Consider the following 12,466-nt stretch of genomic DNA (forward strand, 5'->3'; position numbering starts at 1 on the left):
AACTTGACAGTCTTCCCTCCTGTTTTATACCCACTTTAACCCTTGAAGATCTAGCCTGTCTGCTGGCCACTTTTTCATATTTGTCTTCCTGGCCCTCTTAGAAGACGAAGACCATTTGGCTGCTACATGGCTAGGGTTGACTTGCTCCAGCCTTCCTGATACGGATCAAGTCTTCAGCAGTGGAGGCTGCTGCTGTTCTTAATACCATTCTGGGCTGAAAATCCACGCTCTCACTGAGCGGAGGAGAGCGGCATCACAAGCAGTATTTCAGCCAAGTGCAGCAAGTTCTGAAATAAAAGTAACTAGGAGTAAAACTCAATTAATTTATTCTGTAGAGTACACATGACTTTGTAAATTTTGAAGAATATTAAATGTTTCCCACAAACCTCTGAACGCTATGGCTCCTTGGTGAGCAGTCTCTGCCACAGCCCTAGGTATGACTTGTCTGTGAAAGTGGTCCTGATGAGGGTCTTCAGCTGCTGCCATTCCTGAAGGACCTGCTCCGACTGGCATCCACCACTAGATGTCAATAGAGATACAGGGAGAGAGAATAAGGTATGGGAACATTTAGATGTAAGAAATGTGAAACTTAAAACATTGAACATGTGATAGGTTCATTAAAATTAGTGCTGTCAATAGATTTAAAAGATTTACTAATTAATCTCACAATTTTCTGTAATTAATCTAGATAAAAAATCAAATTTTTCTACTTATGACCGAAGCTTGTAACAGATATTTACTTGTAATGTAGAATCAACACAAATAAAGTATATTTAGATTCAAAGACTATTTTAATAGCTTTCTTTGAATACAGCGTCTCTCCTGTGAAATACAAATATTCAACAAAACCAACAAACATTGTCTCAGCTTTAAAGACCTCTTTCTTATATCTGCAGCGCTAACAGAAATAAAAACAACCCAGGCCTATGTTAAAGTGCAGATTGGCTTAGAGGACGATAATGTCTTGTATGAACTACCAGTAATATAAATCATATTAACAACAAAAATGTGTTCCATCTTCATGTCGGATGATTTTTTTTATTTTTTACTTAATCTTTTATTTTCATTTTTGATTTACAAACATTATTTTTGATTTACAAACACAGTCGGATGATTTTCAAAAAGGTGCATGAGTCAATGCAAAAAAAGAACAAGCCAAGATACTGCTGAAAGTTCAGAACGTTGAACATTTTTCACTCCATAGATTAATCTAGATAAAAGAAATGTAACGCTTATTAATTTAAATTAATCTCCAAAGTTAAAGCATTAACGTTCACAGCCCTAATTAAAATACATAACATCTAATCTTGGTCATACCTCTATACTAAAATGAGAATTTGCAATATTGCCCTATCTACTCACTTTCCGAGAAGTTCTCAAATGTTGGAGAAGAGACTGAACCTCTGCCCTGCCATAGTCCAGTAGTGCAGCCTGACTCTCTGGTAAGGTTGACTATTCTGAAGCTGTCGACTACACCTTCCCCTGACTGACTCATTAAGCAGCTGAAGTGTGATCTCATCTCTTCTACTGCAACAGCTGCTGCCACATGCAGATCACTGAAACACCATCAGTCAAGGAAACGCATGCAGATTACTGAAACACCATCAGTCAAGGGAACACATGCAGATTACTGAAACACCATCAGTCAAGGAAACAAATGCAGATCACTGAAACACCATCAGTCAAGGAAACACATGCAGATCACTGAAACACCATCAGTCAAGGGAACATGTAAATGTAGATATGGTTACTTACATACAGTTCATAGTTATTTTCAATTACAATTTTATATGTTATTTTTGCATATTAATAATAATATACGTGATTGTATTTCATATGGTTTATAGATAATTTGAATAGCACATGATTTCTTTTTACTTGTGTAATTATTTAGTTTCACGAGTCATTTTAATATCTGGTGACGTGTTTCCGCCGGCTCGCTTTTGAGTCCTGACATGACCTGATGGATGGCTGTATTGACTTTGCGGTCAATTCTAGCAAGTAAATAAAGATAGTTGTCTAACAAGACAATCTAACACGAAAAAGGACACAAACTAAAGACATAAACAACACCAGGATTTCTCGATGTTCTCTTATACTGGCACGCAGCCAATAAGGTATTTATTTCTATCAATGGTTTTCGTTATGTTGACAGTTGATTTTGACGGTTGCTGTTTTTATTTTAAAATGTTATTGTCATTTTCAGTTTTCTTTTACATTTTACAATTGACAGGTTCAAACAGTACTAACATTACATTTATACACGCACATACATGCAATCACATAAGAGACACACATACAAAAACACAACTAACATTTGTCTTAACATCATTAGTACAGAGCTGCTCTACCTATTTATTGACGGGTACTACCCAGTTGCATTAGTTTCCAGTTATAAGGTTCAGTGTCTAGCTTCAACGTAGTCAATGAAGGGTTGCCAAGTCTTATGGAATTTCTCAATAGAACCCCTTAAAATGAATCTGAGCTTCTCCAGTCTAAGGTGTTGCATAACGTCTATATTCCTCTAATTAACTTCTCAGACAGATTGGACCCAGACCATCAACAACAGACCATACAACAACTCAACTCTATCATAAGCTCACTGGACCCCAGCAACAGCACAGGACACTTTTAATTCCTGGATGGACCAGTTAAACTGGTGAAGGGGGAAAACGGTGCCAACACGACCCCCCAACAATCCAATATTACAAATCTATCCACCTCCTATGTCCTCTCAGCAGAGGAAAGAAGCGTTCTAGAAAAGGGCCTGACCTTCATTCCTACCCCGACATGATTAGACCACTCAGAACTAAAAAGAGACCTATATACCGACCATAGGAAACTGAAACTTTTAGACTTCTTTAACTATGAAACCGATATCCCCCATATACCATTTACCAAACCCTCTACCTGGGTCCCTGCGATGGACAGTGTCTCGCAAAATATACAGACACTCATAAAGAGCGACCTGGAGGCCTTCTCCAACCTAAAGGTGAAAAAGACAAAGAGACTAAATCTCACTGTCCAGGAAAAAATAGTGCTTAAGGCTCTAAGCTCAAATGAGAATCTAGTAATAAAGCCAGCAGACAAAGGTTTACAAATAGTTATAATGGACAAAATCCAGTACCTATCAGAAGCCCATACAGACAACTGTCAAATGCTCAACATTATGTTCCCCTCTCTCACTCCATCCAGATGGAAACACAGAGCATGATGAGGAAGATAGTGAGTGATCTGTACGAGGAGAAGTATATTAGCAAGAAACAACTTAATTACCTCCTGGGCCCAGATGAGCCATGGGCAAGACACCTGTATTTACCCCCCAAAATACACAAAGCCCCAGAGGGCTGGACAGTCCCTTTTAAAATTCCGAGTGGTCGGCCCATAATCAGTGACTGTAACTCTGAATCATACAGAATAGCAGAGTACATTGACTCCTATATTAATCCTCTTTCCCAAAAACACTCTAGTTATGTTAGAGACACCTATGACTTTGTCTCCAAACTAAAGGAAATGCAGGTCCCTAATCATGCTTTCCTATTTTCTATGGATATCAATTCCCTGTACACTAACATAGACACACAATTGGGACTTCAGGCAGTGGAACAGGCATTTCTTGAGTCTCTGGACTCTGGGCGTCCAGACAGAGCTTTGCTCCAACTCTTAGAATTGAGCCTCCAGATAAATGCAGGGTTTGTACACCTTTTCCAAGGCAAAATGCAAGCACTTTTCAAGCATTTTCAAGGTGCATTTTCAAGATTTTCCAGCATCTTATGCGGCTGTGGTAAATTAAATATTTACTCAAAATGATTATTTCACTTCTTCCATCACATTAAATCAGATGTTATTGTGCTAAACAACCAAAATTATGTAGACTTGGCATCATATATAACTGATATATAGCTGAGCCGATGTGTTATGCAGTATGTCGTGTATGTCATAAATGTCATGATGAATTGAACATGGGGGACCCTGATGTAAACAAGACGAAAGTATTGCTCTGGTCTGCATCCCCTTAATAATTGTGTGTATTGAGCCGTACTGTATTGTACCCATTCTGCAATCTGTTAATAAAGTTTTCAGGGAAGAGAAATGAGGAGCTATCCCAAATGTGGTGAGGTATGCCACTTTATTCTCCCCACAAGTAAATTGCTTTGCTATCTCACTGTCAGGAAACATTGTTTGAAACATGGCCCCCATGTCATTACATGAATGGTAGGAATAGTGGCTGGTTACAGCTTTTGTTGCCCAGCATATTTCAGCTTGAAGTGTTGGATTAGAGGTAACAAATGATTTAATGGTGCCTGTGGTGTTGCTGGTTGACTGGTTCTTGGATGAGCCTGGGGATGGTAGAGGGGCAACTCCACTGCAAGCTCCTCCACTGGCTGCTCTGGCTCTCACTACACTGCTGGTTGTTGATGTGGATGTAGCTGTGCTGCTTGATGCATTGCTTGTCTGCTGGAAATAATCCACTAATGCAGGACCTGGATTTAGACGTGCTTTCATCAGAATTTGATGCTTCTTCCCTAAATAAAAAGGAGCAGCATGTTATAAATAAAACAAAGTGTTTTATTAATTTAATCTCACTGGTTGCACTTAACTTTAAGAGTATTTATTGTTTAATGTTGACATCTAATCTAAATGGATCATTATGATATTATAAATGTATATTTCATTTTCATTTATAGGCTACTGCCTATGAATTTTAGACTGAGCCTAATGATGGCCTGGAATGAACCAACTACCTTAACATTATTATCCATGTAATTAACTGTAAATGTCACGTTAGCTGTTAGATTGCATATTCCATAAATAAACATGCTAAAATTGGCCTGGCTCGTCACGTTTGATTGAAAACGTTATTAACAGATTGCAGAATGGGTACAATACACTATGGCTCAATACACACAATTGTTAAGGGGATGCAGACCAGAGAAATACTTTCGTCTTGTTTACATCAGGGTCCGCCATTTTCAATTCATCATAACATTTATGACATACACGACATACAGGTAGACAGTACGTTACTGCGTTCCAGACTACAACTGCTCCACACCAGTTCCACACCAGTCTCCGTAAATGTTCCGTTATAAAAATAAAATACCATTTCAATACACAACAAGTTTTCGTGTTTTGAAATACATGAAAGGAAATTAGCTAACGTTGATTTGCCTAACGTTACATGCTACAACACTGCGGTGAAAAACAGAGTCCGGTAAACACGAGTTTGTAATTCCATTAGTGTATTTTGCCTGTTACTTGACTATTTCGATTATTGAAGTGGTATTTTTATAACAAACATTTACGGAGACAGGTGTGGACTGTGGAGCACTTGTAGTCTCGAACTTAGTTACCTGGCGAGCCAGGCCGAGACACGTTAATAACACCCATGGCTCAGTGGCTCACCTTTCAACGTGGCTCGAACGTGCAGACTCCCCCAATCCCCATGGTAAAAATCTTCAAGTCCTTTCTGCATATTTTGCACACGGCTACTCGAGGATGTTCTCCTCTGAATTATATTTGATATCTCCGAGCCAGAGCTCATTAAAACGGCAGCCTCCCGGCATTTTGGCCGCACACACACGCGCGCTGTTCTCATGGCACAGGTAAAAACACTACGGGGTGGGGCCGAGCCACATTTCATTTTGCATGAAAGGCGAACGCAAAATAGGCTCGCGAGTCGCTCCGACTTATTTTATTTCTTTGTCTAAAAACCAAACTATTCAGTCAGATAGCAATTTATTATTAAAGTATAAAATGCAATTACAATTTCAATAACTTTCCAGCACTTTATACACAATTCAAGCACATTTAAAACCTTGAAAACAGCACATTGAAATACAAGCATTTTCAAGGATTTCCAGCACCCGTACGAACCCTGTAAATGATTTCGAGTTTAACGGGACATTTTATTTACAGATACATGGAACAGCCATGGGGAAGAAATTTGCCCCTGCATTTGCCAATCTCTACATAGAATAGAATCTTTATTGTCATCTCTCCCTCCAGAGCGCACGCAGAGGCGGCCGGCCCCACTCTGCCTCGCTGCATGAGGAAGTGGCTTCCACTCGCTGTCTAGTCTAGGTAGAATGGGGGCGGGCATTAGCTCCAACCACAGAGCCAATCGCATCACTGCTACCCAGCGGCCGTATGACGTATATCAGCCGTTCAAATCAAAATGGCCTGATTTACTGGAGGAGGAAAGGGGCTGAGCTGAATCAGAGCAATCCGCCAATATGGTATTTAGACACTAAAACACATTGATACGAACTCCTATTACTATAATACAATGCTAGAGACTGAAAAATGACATTTATAGTACATGTCACCTTTAACCTAAGTTATTTTGTTTTTAATTAAAAAAAAATAGTACTAATTTAGAAATGAGATTGCATAGATCTATGAATCGAGATCGCGATTTTATTTCGATTAATTGCCCAGCCCTAGGCTACACTACTAGGTACACTATAGGCTACACCAGTGTTTCCCAACCGGGTGTACGCGTACCCCTAGTGGCAGGGCCGCCTCAGGGGGTGTGCGAGCAGTGCGGTCGCACAGGGCCTCGCGGGAAGGGGGGCCTCGCACAAAAAAAAAAAAAAAAAAAAAAAAAGAAAAAAGTTTTTTTTTTTTTTGCGAGGCCCCCCTTCCCGTGAGGCCCTTTTTCATCACAGACCTAAAATCTAGTTTTGCTTATATGCTTATATATTTCACATTAGACACGTTTGTAGAATGTGTCTGACTTGTTCCTGGCTCTGAGGCTCTGCAGATACACTATTGGAGGCAGCTCTGAGGCTCTGCAGGCAGCAGAATTGGTTTCAATGAGGGGAGGGGTTACAGGTAAGGTAGCATCTGACTATTTCGCGCGACGCGCGTGCAGCATTGGAGGTTATGCCAGCCAAGATGAAGAGGACATCGTTCGGCAGATGGACTGAAGATGAAAGTTGTTGCATGTTAGACAGTTCAGTCAGGCTAGCCATCCCGGCTAAAGACAGGGACAGCTAGTTAGCTTTAGCTACGTTATAATATTGAGTGCTAACGTGTGGTTCAGTCGGGATATAGCCATGATGTTGTCGGCTAGTAGCTAGCTTAGCTAAAGGCTAACTAGCGTTAGCTAACCTAGAGACAGCGCGTGCAGCATTGTTATGCCAAGATGAAGAGGATGGTCGTTCGGCAGATGAACTTCGTCAACTCCATGCGGTTGTCTCCATCCTCTTGGACGTTTGGTGAGTTTTTAATGCACTCTATTCTATTCCCGCCGTGGATATCTCTCTCTCTCTCTCGGGAGCCAAACGGGCCGACTAGCTGTTGTAGTACTAGTATCTAACGGTGTGTGGCCTGGTGTCAGCACCTGGTGCGAGGGAGGTGAGCTTGGTGTTTCATTATGAGAATATCTCCATGCTCAAGTCGGCTATAGTCCGCGAGGGACTTGTTGCCGGCACCGCTATGGTAAACACCACTCTGTAGTGGGACGTGTATTGCCTTCTTTTTCCCTTCTCTCTTTGTATGAGAAGAGGAAAACACAGCGGCTGTCTGAAGTGTTGGCCTGTATTGCTTTTCTCACGTTGTACAGTTTTTCAGTGGTAGCCGCATAGCTTGCTTCTGCGTTAGCTAATGGTTAGCGATAGCCGGGTTGAGCTAACTGTTAGCCAGTTAGCTGTTTAGCTACGACGTTAGCTGCTCGTTTTCGCTCGGCTGGGAACGGCTTGATGCTATCAGTTAGCCTAGACTAGAGTTAGCTGTTAGCTTGTGCTACGACCATTGACATTAGCCGTGAGAATAGCAGGCCCTGGCACTCTGACTACGACATCATCTTTGACAGAAGATGTAGTCGGGCCTGCACCATGACAAGGCTCCGGCCATAGCTTCTTTTTGTCCCGCCAGCCAGATGTGTAACATGCGTTACTTTATGAAGAAGATGTCAATGTGTTGATAAATGAAGTGTGGGCCCAATATGTTAGGATGTGCCAATGTCAGCATATTTGGGCACTTGACCTTTAAGATTCCAGGTATGGGTGTGGTTAGGGGCGGTCCCAACCATCAGGGGGCCATCTTGGATTGGAATCATGGCCTCATGGAGTTTTGTTTGCTACTGCTATTGTGAGAGGAAGGAGGGATTTTGCCAGGCCTCCTAAAAGATTCTTCAGTAACCAAGGACAGGTCAGCTGCAGTGGTGCTTCCCAGTGGATTACTTCTTTTGCCTTTCCTTTTCTAAGATGTGGATCAACCCAGGACTTATCACCTTTTGGACACTCAAAGGTTTGAGTGTTGCTGGACAATACTAGATCTACCATGCAGGCTGCATGGTCTGGTAGGCCTGAACATTATACATGGTTACATTAGACATGGTACCATTATACATGGTTACATTAGACATGGTAACATTATACACGGTACATTAGACATGGTAACATTATACATGGTAACATTAGACTTGGTAACATTATACATGGTTACATTAGACATGGTAACATTATACACGGTACATTAGACATGGTAACATTATACACGGTACATTAGACATGGTAACATTATACATGGTTACATTAGACATGGTAACATTATACATGGTTACATTAGACATGGTAACATTATACATGGTTACATTAGACATGGTAACATTATACACGGTACATTAGACATGGTAACATTATACATGGTTACATTAGACATGGTAACATTATACACGGTACATTAGACATGGTAAACATTTATGTTGGGGCTAATGGACTGTAAAGCTGACGGGACCGTTCTTATTGGTTTGAGATGATTTTTGTTGTACCATAGGTTGCTATGGGGTGCCCCATTTATTTTGATCTTCTTTTTGGTTAATACAACACTTTGAATTTAACACTGTTCCAGTACTCTCATTCTTTATAGCTGAACAGGTTTGTTTATTATTATCAAGCTTGTTACAGAAATGGCAACCACGAAGGGACATGCAAGGTTTCATGGGTGGTGGGACTGCTATCCATGGCTACTCTGTAGTTCACTGACCCTAAATGTCTGAGAACTGTGGCTGGCCCTCTCCACTTTGGAGCAAGTTTTGCCATAAACATGGCCTTGGCATCAGACTGTGGGTGCAGCTTAACCCATACCTTCTCTCCTACTTGGTATGTGACAGGAGACCTTCTTCTATTGTAGTTTCGAGCTTGATGCTCCTGGGCCTGAGCCACATTTAGCTGAACTTGTTGCAGGATTTGCTGTTGCCTTTCTAACATGGAGTAGGCCTTTTGGTCCAGCTTGGGAGGCTGATATAGAAGTCGCTCCAGAGGTCCTTTCAATTTTGTTCCCAGCGCAATCTCTGCGGGAGTGAACCTAGTACTCTCATGGTAGGCGGTGTTGATGGCAAAGCGGAACTCGCCCAACCACAGATCCCAATCCTGATGCTGATCTTTGACGTAAGAGGCCACCATGGTCTTCAGGTTTCTGTTGACTCTCTCGGTCAAGTTAGTTTGGGGGTGGTAGCTTGTGGTCAGTTTTTTTACTACACCCCACTGGCGACAGAGTTCTTTTAAGAGATGGCTGGTGAACTGTGGGCCCCTGTCAGATAAGAGGTACTTTGGGGTTCCCCAGCGAAGGAAGATCTCCTGTCTGAGGATATGTATTATCTTTGGTGTTTTGGAGTCTCGTAAAGGGAAGTGTTCCACCCACTTAGAACAGTAGTCTACTATAACCAGAAGATACTGATTCCCCTTCTTACTTCTGGGGAAAGGACCCATCAAGTCAATCCCCAACATCTCCCCTGGTTCGCTGACCGTGGTGGACTGAAGGAAACCCGCCGGTTTCTGACACCCAGGTTTGTACTGCTGGCATATGAGACAGTTCTTTGTATAGGCCCACACATCATTCCTGACTTGAGGCCAGTAGGCTACCTCCAGCAGTCGCAACAGTGTCTTCAGCCTTCCCATGTGACCACTAAGCGGGTTGTCATGATAATACTTCAGAAAGGACTCCCTTAGTGATCTAGGCACGAAAAGCTGTAACTTGTGGCCTAGAGTTTGACAAGGTATTTGTCTGAACAGGATTCCATTTTCAAGAACATAGACTATCTGACCTGCTTTAGGATTTCCTTTTCCTATCTCCTCCATCAACGCTTGGGATTCTGCGTCAGAAGCTTGGGCGTCAGCAATCTCTGCCCAATCCGCTGGTAGATCGCATCCCGAAGAATCACTTTTGTTCTGCTTGGTCACACAGGCCGCAGCGATGGAGTCTGGGGTTGTGAATGCCCGTGACAAAGCATCAGGTACCACGTTCAATTTTCCCTTCCGGTATACCACCTGGAAATCAAAATCCTGAAGCCGAATGGTCCACCTGATGAGCCTTGATGTGGGTTTGGGGTTGTTGAAAGCCCAAACAAGGGCAGCGTGGTCGGTAATTACTTCAAACCGTTGACCCTCGATCAAGGCCCGCCACTTCTCCACGGCCCATACAACAGCAAGACATTCTCGCTCTGCGACAGAATAGTTGATTTCAGCTGGCTTCAACAATCTTGAGGCAAAAGCAAGAACATGGTCCTGTCCGTCTCTCTGCTGGGTCAGTACGGCTCCTAAGCCAATCCCACTAGCATCGGTCTGCAGTGTGAATGGCAGGCTGTAGTCTGGCTGTTGCAAGATAGGAGCTGACTGGAGTGCTGCCTTGAGGTCCTCGAATGCGCCTTGGCACTCTGGTGTCCATTGCCATTTTACATCTTTCTTTTTCAGGGCATTAAGGGCTGCAGACCGTTCTGCAAACCTAGGAATGAACCTATGGTACCAGCCCACCATTCCCAGAAAATGTGCGACCTCCGGTAGTGTCCTGGGAGTAGGAAAGGCCTGGACTGCCTCAACCTTTTGGTTGTCAGTGACAATTCCCTCGGTAGTCACAATGTGTCCAAGGAACTGCAAGCGGTGTTGCATTAAGTTGCACTTCTTGAGGTTCAAGATGAGGTTTGCCTTCTGCAGGCGGAGAAAAACATCAGCCAGATCCTGAAGGTGCTGTGCTTCAGATTTTGAATAGACTATAATGTCATCTATGTAAACAAAGCACGTGACTCCCTTAAGATCGGCTAGCACCACTTCCATTAAGCGCTGAAACGTAGCAGCAGCATTCTTCAAGCCAAAAGGCATGACTCTAAATTCAAAGAGTCCGGCATGGGTCACAAAGGCAGTTTTCTGCCTACTGGCTGGATCCATCCTCACCTGCCAGTAGCCACTTTTGAGGTCTAAGGTGCTGAACATGCCTTTCGTCAACGTGGAGACCTGTCTTGCGGCCTTTCGCCCTGCGTTCCTTGGTGCAGGTAAGATGTCCATTGGACATTACCCCACTCTTCCTTCCTTCCCCTCCCGAATGTTTTGTTAATAACGATGTTTTTTTCCAGGCAAAACATATGTTACTTCACAACATTTGGAGATACGACATGTGCTGTGTGTGAATTGTCTTGGTCGTTTGTGTAGCTTGGGTAGCGTTGGCCAAAGCTGTGTGTGGCCTGGTGTCAGTACCTGGCTACTCTATTTGCAGTTAGCCTATTTAGCTGATGTCGGCCATCGGCTCCTTGCTACTTTGTTTTCTCTGGTATAGACCCTCTTCTCTTTGGATTTAAGTGTTGATCTTTGTCCTTTTGGATCTATGTATATTCATGTTGCCTTTGTGAAGTTATCTTTTCCTTCTGTTTTGTTCTTCCATTAAAAGTTGAATATCCTTTAGGGGCTCATCTTTGCTTATCTCTCTCATACATGCTCTCTCTCTAACACACACACACACGACACACAGACATGCTCTCTCTCTCTAACACACAAACACACATGCTCTCTCTCTCTCTCTCTTTCTAACACACACAGTCTGCCTATATGGCGGCCTTTCTCGATGGCTAGGCTGTGCTCGCTGAGTCTGTACCTAGTCAAGGATCTTCAGTCACAGTGCTCAGGTATTCTGCCACTGTGTACTCTCTGTTTAGGGCCAAATAGCATTTCAATTTCTTTCCAATGTGTCTCTCTCTCTCTTTCTCTCTCGCTCTGTACACTGTATATTGACTGTAGAACGGGAGCTCTCTCTCGCTCTCTCTCTTGCTATATGTTGACTGTATCATGCCCAGCCTCGGGCAGCGCTATTATTTAAGAATATGTTGACTGTATGAAAAAAAAATTAAAAAATTATATATATATTTTTTTTTTTACCTTTTGGGGGGGGGGGGGGGGGGGGGGCTCACGTTTAAATCTCGCACAGGGCCTCGCATTTCTCCCAGGCGGCCCTGCCTAGTGGTACGTGGGTTGTCCCCAGGGGGTACATGAAAAGATTAAAGAAAATAATCAAATATTTTATTTATTTATATTTAAAAAAAAAAATCTACAGGAAAACTGTACCAAACAATGAATAATGCATGCCAAAACTGGGGGAATTCAAATTAAGTAATAATTTGCTGGCTATAATATTATTATTGGCTATACTTGTTCTATCGTGCAACATTCAGCTTCCCGCCGGACTGTCAGGT

This window comes from Notolepis coatsorum (assembly GCF_963971535.1).
Source record: "Notolepis coatsorum genome assembly, chromosome: 7".
In the NCBI taxonomy this organism is placed as follows: domain Eukaryota; kingdom Metazoa; phylum Chordata; class Actinopteri; order Aulopiformes; family Paralepididae; genus Notolepis; species Notolepis coatsorum.